Source organism: Bubalus bubalis, chromosome 10 (assembly GCF_019923935.1).
Source record: "Bubalus bubalis isolate 160015118507 breed Murrah chromosome 10, NDDB_SH_1, whole genome shotgun sequence".
In the NCBI taxonomy this organism is placed as follows: domain Eukaryota; kingdom Metazoa; phylum Chordata; class Mammalia; order Artiodactyla; family Bovidae; genus Bubalus; species Bubalus bubalis.
Window position 1 is genome coordinate 51,006,624 of NC_059166.1, and position 12,374 is coordinate 51,018,997.

A 12,374-nucleotide genomic window follows, 5' to 3' on the forward strand; every position below is an offset into this window, starting at 1 on the left:
CAAAGTCAGGTGAATAACAAGGCACTGAGTTGATTGCCTTTATATATTTCCCCAGCTCCAGTTTTCTGATTGTATGTAACTGAGTTTGACCTCAGAAAACATTAACATATTTCTTTGGCACCTGGAACAAGGACAGGTCAAGTTTGGTCTGGGAATAGATGGAGTTAAAGCAGAACATTTCCTTCCTCACCCACCTTTACAAACTGAAGAAATGGCCTTAAACAGAGAGATTAAAGGTAAATGTCACCTGCTTTATAGATAAATATGACCCACTGAGAATTCCTGTTGTAGATTAGTTCAGTATTCAAACATTTCTTTAGATCCAGCTCCTGAAATATCTGGCCACTTTTTAAGTTTTGACTTCAGATTTCAAAAGACTGAGTTTGTGCTTAAGTGAAGTCATACAGCCGTGGACATGACATAACAATTGTTGCCAGCTCATAGGGAAAGAGGCAGCAGCAGGGAATGCCAGGTCCACAGTTCAGGTGCAGGAAGCAGGTAACTACTTTGAGTTATCCAAGTCAGGTGTAAGGCTCAAAGTTCACCAATTTCCCAGGAAGGCAGTGATATAGGCCACACCCCACGATTCATCTCTCAAGCTACCAAAAACGCTACAGGTGAGAACATCGGCCCTCATCTCTTTCCAGATATTTCAACAAAAAAGCTCTGTAATTTGTCCATTTCTAACCTATAAGAAGATCTGGTTTTAGCTCAGTTGGTAAAATATCTGCCTGCAATGCAGGAGACTCCAGTTTGATTCCTGAGATGGGAAGAACTCCTGGAGAATGGATAGGCTACCTACTCCAGTATTTTGGGGCTTCCCTGGTGGCTCAGGCAGTAAAGAATCTGCCTACAATGCAGGATACCTGGTTTCAATCCCTGGGTTGGGAATATCCTCTCAAGGAGGGCATGGCAACCCACTCCAGTATTCTTGCCTGGAGAGAATCCCTATGGACAGAAGAGCCTGGCAGGCTACAGTCCATGGGGTCCCAGAGTCAGCCATGACTGAGCGACCATGAGCCATGACTAAGCACAGCACACAGCAACCCATAAGAAGGATTCTGTCACTGAAATAATAGCAACAACAACAACAACCAAAAAAAAAAAAAAAAAAAAGGAAATATATCTTTTACAGAAAAAAATTTTTAATTTAAATATACCCTCAATTTAGCCTAGGCAGTGGGAATTTCTTAAGTGTATGTGAATGTCTATATGTGCACTTTATATTTTAAACTTTCTGGAGATTATCTAGACGTTTCATGTACTAATTCTGGCAGGATTTCCCTTTAAGGATGTCCTGCAGAGAATTTGCTACTCATAATTTTAAGTAAAAATTGACGAGTGCTTTTTCAGCCCAGTAGGAGTCAGCTATGTACATGTCACAAGACTTGGAGGAAACCCACACACCCTCCTATTTTCTTCCACAAAGTTAAAAAGGCTGCAGTTGGGAGGGACCCTCAGTTTTGGTGGCCCATTCTGTACCTCTTGAAGGTAACATATGAATGTGTTGGAGGGGAAAGTAAATCATCATATATTCTCCTTTCATCCTGTTTAAACTGTTGGAAGAAGCGGCTTTAAGAAAAAGTAAGTTTTGTTTTCTTCTCCTTAATGTCGTCTTTGCATTTCTAATTTTTTTTTAAGTACAGGAGATTCTTATAAACTTTCTCATGGCTACTTAAAGGAAACTTTGTGGTGACTTGGTTTTACTTGGCAAGCAAGTATATATCTTGAAGTTTCTTAGAAACTTTTTAAAAGGCATTTGAGCCAGCAGTTATCAAACTTTATATGCTGAGCTTTTCAGATTTCTCAATTTGATGCCATGTGTATAAAGGCAATGTAGTAGCCAGATAACTCTTTTGCGTTGTCTCCTGAGTTCTGAAAATTGTCTATAATTGGAGATACAACTTCATTGTATTCATAAAAAAGGGAATGACTTGATTCTCGGGTTTTAATTGGCTTAATTTATTTGAATGACTAACTTTATCACTAAGGATATTTTATGGCTGGATTTATCCAGAGCACAATTTAAAGTCATTTACAGATTTTGAGTTAGTGAGATTCCTGCTATTAAAAAAAAGAAAAACTGCCTATTTTTCACAAGCAGGCATAAAGACAATTCCTAATGTTAGGCTTTCTAAGATTGAATTAAAATGTCTGTGTGTCTGACCCATGTGTAATATGCTGAATGAATCTAAAGCATTGCTTCTTGAAACAGATAGTATTATGAAAGCAGAAGTATGCTTCCCATATGTGTTTATACTTTTTCCCTCTCTAATCAGATTCTTTTTGGTGTCTGTTATCATTTGAAAACCAAATGCAACTCAACTTGTCAATTTGGGTTTTGGAAATGTGGGAACCAAAAAGAATCATTAATAAAATGTGTAATTCTTATAAATAAAATGTAACAAGTCATTTTAGCTGTCATCTCACATTCACAATATTACCATGTATAGGTTCTAGGATTTTTATTAGCAACATATATGGGTTAAGATTTAGCACAAACAATTGCAGATATACACCTTGCACAGGGTATTTCTTAACCTATTTGTTATGATATGTGCCTAAAGCCATAATCCAAACTGCTTGGTGGGAAAGGTAAACTCTGACATCTGTTCTCTACACTTGTTCTATTTATTCCCATGTGTTGTCATTAGTTGCCAATTCCGGGACTGTTCTACCTAAACAAGAGCAGCAGATTTGTGCTTTAATGTAACATCACCTGACTGACAAGTCTACCTCTTATTTTTATTATATTTGCCAACAACGTTCTGAGTAAAGCTGGATTAATTTGGGTTGCTTAAGCAAGGCTAGCAACTTTCTACTATAATATACTATAATATTGAAAATAAAAATTTTTCTAGAACATGCTGCATAAGCTTAGATTTGTTTTTTCACATTTTCAATCTAGGAAATGACCTCTTTAGAATTGAAAACCAAATACTTGGGTTCACATGGAAAGTTCTGAATCAGATGTCAGTTAAACAACCTTATATTTCCATGTTCTTGTAATTCTCTTTATCCTTTCTGATTGTCATCATTTTTCTTGGTTACCTTTTGGCCCCCTGGAAGGAACTGTGAATAGGAAGGGAAGGAGAAGGAGGATAGGGGACTCCTTCCTGCCACAACAGCTCAAATCCCTCCAAAATTATCAGCTTGAGCACTATCTCCACAATAGACTTGGGATCACAGATTCTCTTAACAATCTGAGAATCAACGGACATGGCTCAGAAGAAAAGAGGCACATGGTATATAGACTTTTTATCCTTAACATTTCTGGGGTTTATATACTCTTGAAACCTGTTCTTGAGTATTCTTGAGGTGTCCTGATTATGAACTACTATTCTCTATGAAACCTGGAGTTGGGTTTATGCAATCTTTAAACAGATTAAGGTGGAAGTATGTCTGACTCTCTCAATTCACCCAAGGACAGGAAAGGTTAAGGCAAAGATTTTAGCTGAAGATGACATTTAAGGGTTAATTTTTGAAGTAGATACATAGTTAATCCATAGTCATACTTGTTCTGGACAGCATGTCCACTGATATAAAAGTGGAAGATTCAAATATCAGAAGTTTCTTCTGTGGAGACTAATGCTTAGAAAGGAAAGGTGATAGGACTAAGCCTATAGAGACCCCAGAATGTGGAACAGGTGACTGAAGGGGGACCTACCTATTCTCTGGCCATTCTCCCAAATCCCCATACCGACCTATTGGTAGATTGGGGCATAAAAGGAAAGATCTAAACCAGTGCCCATTATCTCATATCTTCTACTTCAGGGTTCACGGACTTTAATCTTTCCTTCTTTATTGGCTCCTCTCATCATCATATACTTCTGCACACAGTATATCATCTATGAGGACTTGTCTAATCATCGCCTAGAAAGGGTTTGGCAGGGCAAAGTCTGGATGGCTCCTTCCAGCTGGTTTATAGATTGTGCGATGTTCTTTGAGTTGCTCCCTCGTGACAACTGAACTTGCACAGTGTGATAACCTAGTGATTGCACTGTTTTCATCAGTCACGTTTTTACAAATGGGTAGACTCATTCATCGGAGAAGGTGATGGCACCCCACTCCAGTACTCTTGCCTGGAAAATCCCATGGATGGAGGAGCCTGGTAGGCTGTAGTCCATGGGGTCGCGAAGAGTCGGACATGACTGAGCAACTTCCTTTTCACTTTTCACTTTCATGCATTGGAGAAGGAAATGGCAACCTACTCCAGTGTTCTTGCCTGGAGAACCCCAGGGACAGGGGAGCCTGGCGGGCTGCCGTCTATGGGGTTACACAGAGTTGGACATGACTGAAGTGACTTAGCAAAAGTGCAAAATCATCATTTAAGCATATTCAAATCCCCCATCTTGAAAAGCTTGTGCTTCATTACCAAGCTTTTCCAGTTTACCCTCATTCCTAAGCTTTATAGATCAATGTCCTGAAAGTATTGTCTACACTCTGTAAAGAATCCCCACTTTCTTAGACCTCACTTCTCAATCTATTGCTGTCTGGCTTTGATCCTCATCAGTTTTCCCCAGCTCTCACTGAGGTGATCAATCGCTAGTGTATTGCTAAATCCAGCAGAAATTTCTTATTCTCTTCTTACTGTTTCAGAACCATTTTACCTTAGTCTCCACTTTTCCCATCTTGAAACACTCTTTACCCAGAGCTTCCATGATGTCCAACTCCTAGTTTTCCTCCCACCTCTAAGACCACTACGCTCAGTCAGTTTCACAGATTCCTCTTCCTCTTCCCTTTATCCTAGACGTCTTTTCTCTTTCTGAGCAATGTCACAGCTTCAGTTACAGTCTATTCTATATGCTTAGGTGTCTGAAATCTTTATGTCCTGCTAAGATGCCTTTCCTGAGCAACAAACCTCTATGTCTGATTGTCTGCTGAATATAGGACTTCCCAGAGCAGGTGTAGACCTTAGTGAATACAATGGAGTAAGTGGAGGGACATGAAGGGCAAGCCAGGTAGAAATTTTGACCTAGAATTTGCCCTGGGATCCCTTTCAAAATGTCCAAGGAATTTATGTGGTTTCCCCTCACTCACTCTTTGGACCTGACTGAATAGCTCTCGACTTTCCCACAGTCCTCTCAAGTCTCATTTTAATCTAAAAGTAAACTCATCAACCAACCGCCTCTCATACTTTCCACCCTCTTCCCCCAAGTATCCTCGTACAGAAAATGACACCATGATACAACCAGTTGCTCAAGCCAGAAACTGGAGGTGAACTGACTCCACTTCTCCCTCAATTTATATACCCAAAGAATCTCCAAATTCTGTTCACACTACCTCATCCACTCACCAGCTTCCCTCCTTCGTCACTGCCATCGCCCTATTTCAGGCTGCCATCCTCCTTTATTTGGTAAACAGTAGTCCTTTCATGGGTCTCCCTGACTCCAGAATTGCCTTCTTTGGCTTCACTCCCCATACTGAAGCCAGAGTGATTGACGTGAAACTATTGGTCTAAAAATAGATTTGATTTTGACCATCTCTTACTTCAAGCCTTTTCCTGACTCTCCACTGGCCTTAGGATAATGTCCAGGTTCCTTCTCAAAGTTCAAGAGAAGCAGCAGAGTTCAGTGGGCTACAGCAGAAGTCCCCAACCTTTAAAGTGCTCAGGAACCACCTTGTTAAAATGTCTATTCTGATTCTGTAGGTCTGGGTTGGTGCCTCAGTTGTTGCATTTTTAACAAGTTCCCAGGTGATACTGATAATACTGGTTCATGGACCGTACTTTTCATGCTAGATTGGCTGGAGCTCAAGTCTGTTGTATTCCTCACTAAATCTGATAATTTAGAAGAGTCACTTAGTGTGCACACGTGTGTGTGTGTGTGTGTGTGTGTTATTGTCCTTGTATATGAAATGAAGATCATGACAGTATAACATTTTCTTAGGTTTAAAATGAGGAATAAATGTGTTATATTAAAATTACAACAGTGTCTGGCACAGAATAAGTATTAAGCACAAGTTATTTTTCTTACTAGTTAAGACTAAATTGGAGAAGGAAATGGCAACCCACTCCAGTATTCTTGCCTGGAAAATCCCATGGACAGAGCAATCTGGAGGACTACAGTTCATGGAGTTGCAAAGAATTGGACACAACTGAGCAACTGAGCCCTGAGCACAAGACCCTGAATAACAGCCTCTATAGTCTTCTCCAAAACAGTTTTTACTGTTGCACTGATGGGCACACCCAGGCATGCACACATGTGCACACACACACACACATAACACACTCTACTTCTCAGTCACAGCAAATGACCTTCAGCAAAGTAGGAATTGAGCAAATGCCTCTTTTCTGCCAGGCCTCCATGGGCACTTCTCCACAGAGCTCTCTGCCCACAGACCTAACTCACCTTAGTCGTATTCAGGTGCTCCTTTCTCTGCAAAGAACTTACAGACCACCCTCTACCCAAATCTATGTTTGGTACCACTTCTTCATATTCTCAAACTGCCAATGTACCCTCTTGGGCTCACATTATAGTCTCATTTATTTCTCTTCTGTAAGACTGTATGCTTCATTAGAGCAAGGGACTATGGCAATTACTGCTGAATTTCTAGCATTCTACACACTGTTGCAAGTTTCTGATGATCAGTAAGAAAGAATGCATTTTATAGACACATTTCCAAAGACCATAAAATGAGACATGGAGACAGGGAACAAAGATTTAAGATCTGATGTAATAGAATGAGCTTCTCTGCAAATGAGGCCTCTGGGTTGCAGTTAACCCACTGGAAAGGGGGCGGGGGGAGTTTTAAATTCATTAAATAAATATGCAAGGCTAAAAATCAGTGCAAGAGTGATAGTGTGATACAGAGGAAAGAGTCAAAGCTTTGAAGTCTGGTCCATGTTAAGTCCTCTGTGAACTTGAGCAAATGAGTTCGCCTCACTTCCTTAAATGGAATAAAAATACCCATCTTGTAGAATTTTGTTTTAGAACTATGCTACCCATAGTCTTTTTTACTTTTATATCTTCTCAAATTCTGCTTATACAATTCTGCTGCTGCTGGACCTTAAGATTTTCCTTTGCTTATTCATTTTGCCAGAGCAGAATTATCAATGGACCTTGAGTTTTATTTTGCAGTAAACCATTTGTATGTATCAGGTTCTCCCCTCTCATTATTTAAGAATACACTTTAGGTTTTATTTTCAATTTAATTGCAATGAGAACATGCACTGTAGATGATGGGGAAATCAGCTTCTGGGATTCTTGCTTTCCAGCTTGATTCTGTTCTCTTTAAATATCTTTTATATTTAATTATTCTTGCTGACAATTTAAGTAAAATGCCATTATCATGCAATTCCTAATACTTTTTAAAAGTCTATTAATAGCTGTCCTGGTCAAGGTATCAAACTATTTATCATTTTCCTGACAGAGTCAAAAAGTCATGTTCATTCCTTCATGTATTCACTTTCATTCAAGTAGATAAAGTCAGTATAGTATTAATATCTATAAAAATATTGGTCAAGGTTATCATGAATCTCTCCACTGTGCTGATAACCATTTCATGGGTGAACAAGGAGATGCCTGTGATAAATTTTGACCAAGGCTTCTCAGTATAGAACAGTGCTTTGACTTTATGTAAAAATTTTTTCTTCACATTAAATTCAGCATTTCTTTAGCAGTTAGTTCACAGATATAATTTGCATGCAGGGAGAAAAAAATGCATCTGACACCAAGCTATCATGTCACCTAAATGAAGTTGTAAAAATTATTTCTGGCCTTGTAATTACAATCATTCTATTATTTTGATGCCTTGAACATTTCTACACTTACACTATTACAGAAGATTCTAATCACTGTTTTTTTTATAAAATATATTACTACAATCTAATTTTGTTCAATATTTTTCCTTATTTTCAAAGTGTATATTATGCATTGTACAATTTAAAAAGTAATGAACAGTAAAAAATCTTCTTAAAAATCTGTAACATTAATCAATAATTTTGAGTATGTTTTCTTCTAAACTTGTTTTCTACTTTTCAAAAATATTTATGTGGTCAAGATCACATTGATTATTTAATTCCTACTTTTTTTTCCACTTAAAGCAATATTAGGAGCATTTTGCCATGTCATTAAGTAATTTTCCAAACACCATATTAATAATTTCTAGTGTTATTTTAATATTCTTGCCCAGAAAATACCATGGAAGGAGGAGCCTGGAAGGCTGCAGTCCATGGGGTCGCTGAGGGTCGGACACAACTGAGCAACTTCACTTTCACTTTTTACTTTCATGCATTGGAGAAGGACATGGCAACCCACTCCAGTGTTCTTGCCTGGAGAATCCCAGGGACGGGGGAGCCTAGTAGGCTGCCGTCTATGGGGTCACACGGAGTCGGACACGACTTAAGTGACTTAGCAGTAGCAGCAGCAGTGTTATTTTAAAAGTCATTTAGTAAATAATTCTACATTTTTTAAGCAGTGTGCAAAAGTTCTTTTCAAACCCTAGTTAAGTATAATTTAATAAACACTCAACAAAATATAACAAAAAACACAAAATGTGTTTTATGTTTTCTGTAAATGGAAAAGACAGTAAATATTTTAGATTTCAAAAACTATTCAACTCTGCAGTGATAGTTCAGAAGTAGCTAGACTGTAAATGAAAGAGGCTGTGTTTCAATAAAACTTTATAGACACTGAAAATTGAATGTCATATAATTTCACATATCAAAAAAATTATCCTTCTTTTGATTTTCTTTGATCACTTAAAAATGTAAAAGGTATGTTTAGGCCTCAAGCCATGCAAACACAGATTGTGGCTGGATTTTTGTTCTTGAGATGTAGTTGGCAACCTCCACTCAGCAGCCTAGTACCAAGAACCTTGGCTTCAGCAAGTTTGAAGAAGTTCCATGAACACAAAAATGTGAATATATTCTTAAGGAGAGGTAAATAACTTTTATTAGGTGCTAAGATATTCTTAAGCTAAAAATGTTTAAAAATTACTGCTCTAGATAATAGACCCGAAAGCACTTTGTAAACCACGTGTGTGTGTGTTAGTCGCTCCGTCGTGTCCAACTCTTTGTGACCCTATGGACTGTAGACCGCCAGGTTCCTCTGTCCATGGGATTTCCCAGGCAAGAATACTGGAGTGGGTTGCCATTCCCTTCTCCAGATCATCTTCCCAACCCAGGGATCAAACCTGGGTCTCCCGTATTGTGGGCAGGTTCTTTACTGTCTGAGCCACCAGGGAAGCCCTTGTAAACCACAAATCATTATTAAAATATCTATTAGTACTTTGCTTATGATACTTTTCATTCAGACACCAAGTGATCTGAAAAAAATTGATTAATGAAAATAAATGTAGGCATTATCAGAGTTCTATCTGAAAAACTGATACTCAAAATTCAAAAATCTTATAAACTGTAATCTAAAGAGGGACTAGATAACAAGTTAAATTACTAAAGACATTTAAAATAGAATTAATGGTTATTCTGATCGAGGTAATTAAAATATTTATTGTTTTTAGACTGAGCCAAGAGCTTAGAAACACTATTCATTCCTTCACTTTGTTTTTGTTAAGTTTTAAACTACAAAGTTAAAATAATCAGAGAATCCTAATTTACCATTCTGATTAATAAAAACTAGCCTGTGTATGGAGAAGGCAATGGCAGCCACTCCAGTACTCTTGCCTGGAAAATCCCATGGATGGAGGAACCTGGTAGGCTGCAGTTCATGGGGTCCCTAGGAGTCGGACGTGACTGAGCGACTTCACTTTCACTTTTCACTTTCATGCATTGGAGAAGGAAATGGCAACCCACTCCAGTGTTCTTGCCTGGAGAATCCCAGGGACGGGGGAGCCTGGTGGTCTGCCGTCTATGGGGTCGCACAGAGTCAGACACGACTGAAGCAACTTAGCAGCAGCAGTGTGTGTGTGTGTGTCTGTGTGTGTGTGTGTGTGTTCTGTTTTCTCCTCTTCTGCCACATGCATATGCTAACAGCACAACAAAAGGACTTAGGAATAAAGCCGCCTTTATTGGGATGTATGTATGGATTTGAAAGTCCCACTTACTCATGAACCTCTCCTTTCAGAGTTCTTAGGACAATTGTGAAATAGATACAGTGTCATATATGAATCAATTTATCATCAATGTTTTTATTGTTAAGGCTGGGTTGGAAAACAGAGCTATTCCCTGAGACTGTGCCTCCCAGCCTGAACTGAGCTTATTTGCAGAGGTAGAGAACTTGGACTCATTGCTCCTTCCTGTGGCTGGGTGGCTGCAGTGGACTCCCTCCAGGAGAGCAGAGTTTAGGGCTATGCCTTGGCAAATCCCACTGGAGGGAAGTGGGAGACACTTGAGTGGGGTCCTTTGCCCAGTTGCTTCTCAGTTAAGTGACTCCCCAGGTAGAACAGAATCAGCAAGTGAAGGGACAAACATTTTACCTCCAAAACTTTCCAAAGACAAATTCCTTTACATGGCCAGTATAGAAATCTGAGAGAAATGAGAGATTCCTTAATATGATTTTTAATTCAAAAAATACTCCTGCTTCTTTGTATAAATGTAAGCTCTGCCGGAATTCCAATAGAGCTATTCAAAACTGTAAAGGATGATGCTATTAAAGTGTTGCACTCAATATGTCAGTAAACCTAGAAGACTCAGCCGTGGCCACAGGACTGGAAAAGGTCAATCCTCATCCCAATTCCCGAGAAAGAGAGTACTAAAGAATGTTCAAACCATAGGACAGTTGTACTCATCTCCCATGCTAGTAAGGTCATGCTTAAAATCTTGCATGGTAGGCTTCAGCATTACACAAACCAAGAACTTCTAGATGTCCAAGTTAGCTTTAGAAAACGAAGAGGAACCAGAGATCAAATTGCCAACATTTGCTGGATCATAGAGAAAGAAAGGGAATATCAGAAAAACATCTACCTGTTTCATCAACTACACTAAAGCCTTTGACTGTGTGGATCATTGCAAACCGTGGAAAGCTCTTAGAGAGATGGGAATACCAGACCATCTTATCTGTCTCCTGAGAAATATGTATGCGGGTCAAGAAGCAAGTTAGAATGTTGTATGGAAAAACTGGTTCAGGATTGAGAAAGGAGTATGACAGGGCTGTCTGCTGTCATTCGGCTTATACCTATATGCTAAGCATATCATAAGAAATGCCGGGCAGGATGAGTTACAAGCTGGAATCAAGATAGGTGCAAGAAACATCAACAACCTCAGATATGTGGATGATACCACTCTAAAGGCAGAAAATGAAGAGGAACTAAAGAGCCTCTTGATGAGGGTGAAGGAGGAGAGTGAAAGAGCTGGCTTAAAACTAAATGTTAAAAAACTAAGATCATGTCATTTGGCCCCATTCTGTTCAGTTCAGTTCAGTCGTACTTCAGAAAGAGGAAAAGGTGGAAGTAGTGACAGATTTCCTCTTCTTGGGCTCCAAAATCACTGTGGGTGGTGACTGTAGCCATGAAATCAGAAGACAATTGCTTCTTGGCAGGAAAGTTATGACAAACCCAGACAGTGTGGTGAAAAGCAGAGACATTACTCTGCTGACAAAGGTCCATATAGTCAAGGCTGTGGTCTTCCCAATAGCTATGTATTGGTGTGAGAGCTGGACTGTAAAGAATGCTGAGAACCAAAGAATTGATACCTTCAAACTCTGGTGTTGAGAAGACTCCTGAGAGTCCCTTGGACTGCAAGGAGATCAAGCCAATCAATCTTAAGGGAAATCAACTCTGAATACTCCTTGGAAGGACTGATGCTGAAGCTGAAGCGCCAGCACTTTGGTCACCTGATGCCAACAGCTGACTCATTGGAAAAGTCCTTGATGCTGGGAAAGATTGAGGGCAGAAGGAGAAGAGGGCGTTAGAGGTTGAGAGGACTGGATGGCATCACTGATGCAATGAACATGAACTTGGGCAAACTTCGGGAGATGGTGAGGGACAGGGAGGCCTGGCCTACAGCAAGCAGTCCATGGGGTTGCAAAGAGACACAACTTGGCGACTGAACAACAGTAACAACTGTAATTTTAGTTTAGTATAAATTTAAGTCATCAATGTAAATTGTTGAAATGCCAAATAAGAGAGATTTTCAGTTGAAGGTATATGTCCCAGGCCTGCTTAACAGTATGGTCTTCAGCTGACCAAGAAGAGAACAGTAGGCTAAAATTATTCATAGCAACGTGTAGTTGAGTTTTGAAAGTTCTGACGTGTAACAGTAAGTGCACCTATCCAGGTATGGACCACCCTCCAAGTGTGGTCCCTCTACAGCTGTAGCAATGATCTCTGGCCTAGTCCACACCCCCACCTACTGCTTCCCTCACAGCTGTGTGGAGTCCTTGCTGCTTCTCCCCACCTTTACTTAAAGACTCGCTTTTATTCCACCTTCAAGCTACAGATCTAAACATGCACATGGGTGCCCAGTTGTGTCCGAC

At 39.5% G+C, this 12,374-nt stretch overlaps 1 protein-coding gene across 1 annotated transcript in view; it reads left to right on the top strand.

The window, feature by feature from the left end:
* Positions 1–1,206: 1,206 nt before the first annotated feature.
* FHL5 (four and a half LIM domains 5) overlaps positions 1,207–12,374 on the top strand; it is a 57,192-nt gene continuing 46,024 nt past the window's right edge. The window contains exon 1 of the mRNA XM_044924306.2: positions 1,207–1,584. The gene's annotated coding sequence lies outside the window, so the exon portion shown is untranslated. The remainder of the gene's footprint in view (positions 1,585–12,374) is intronic.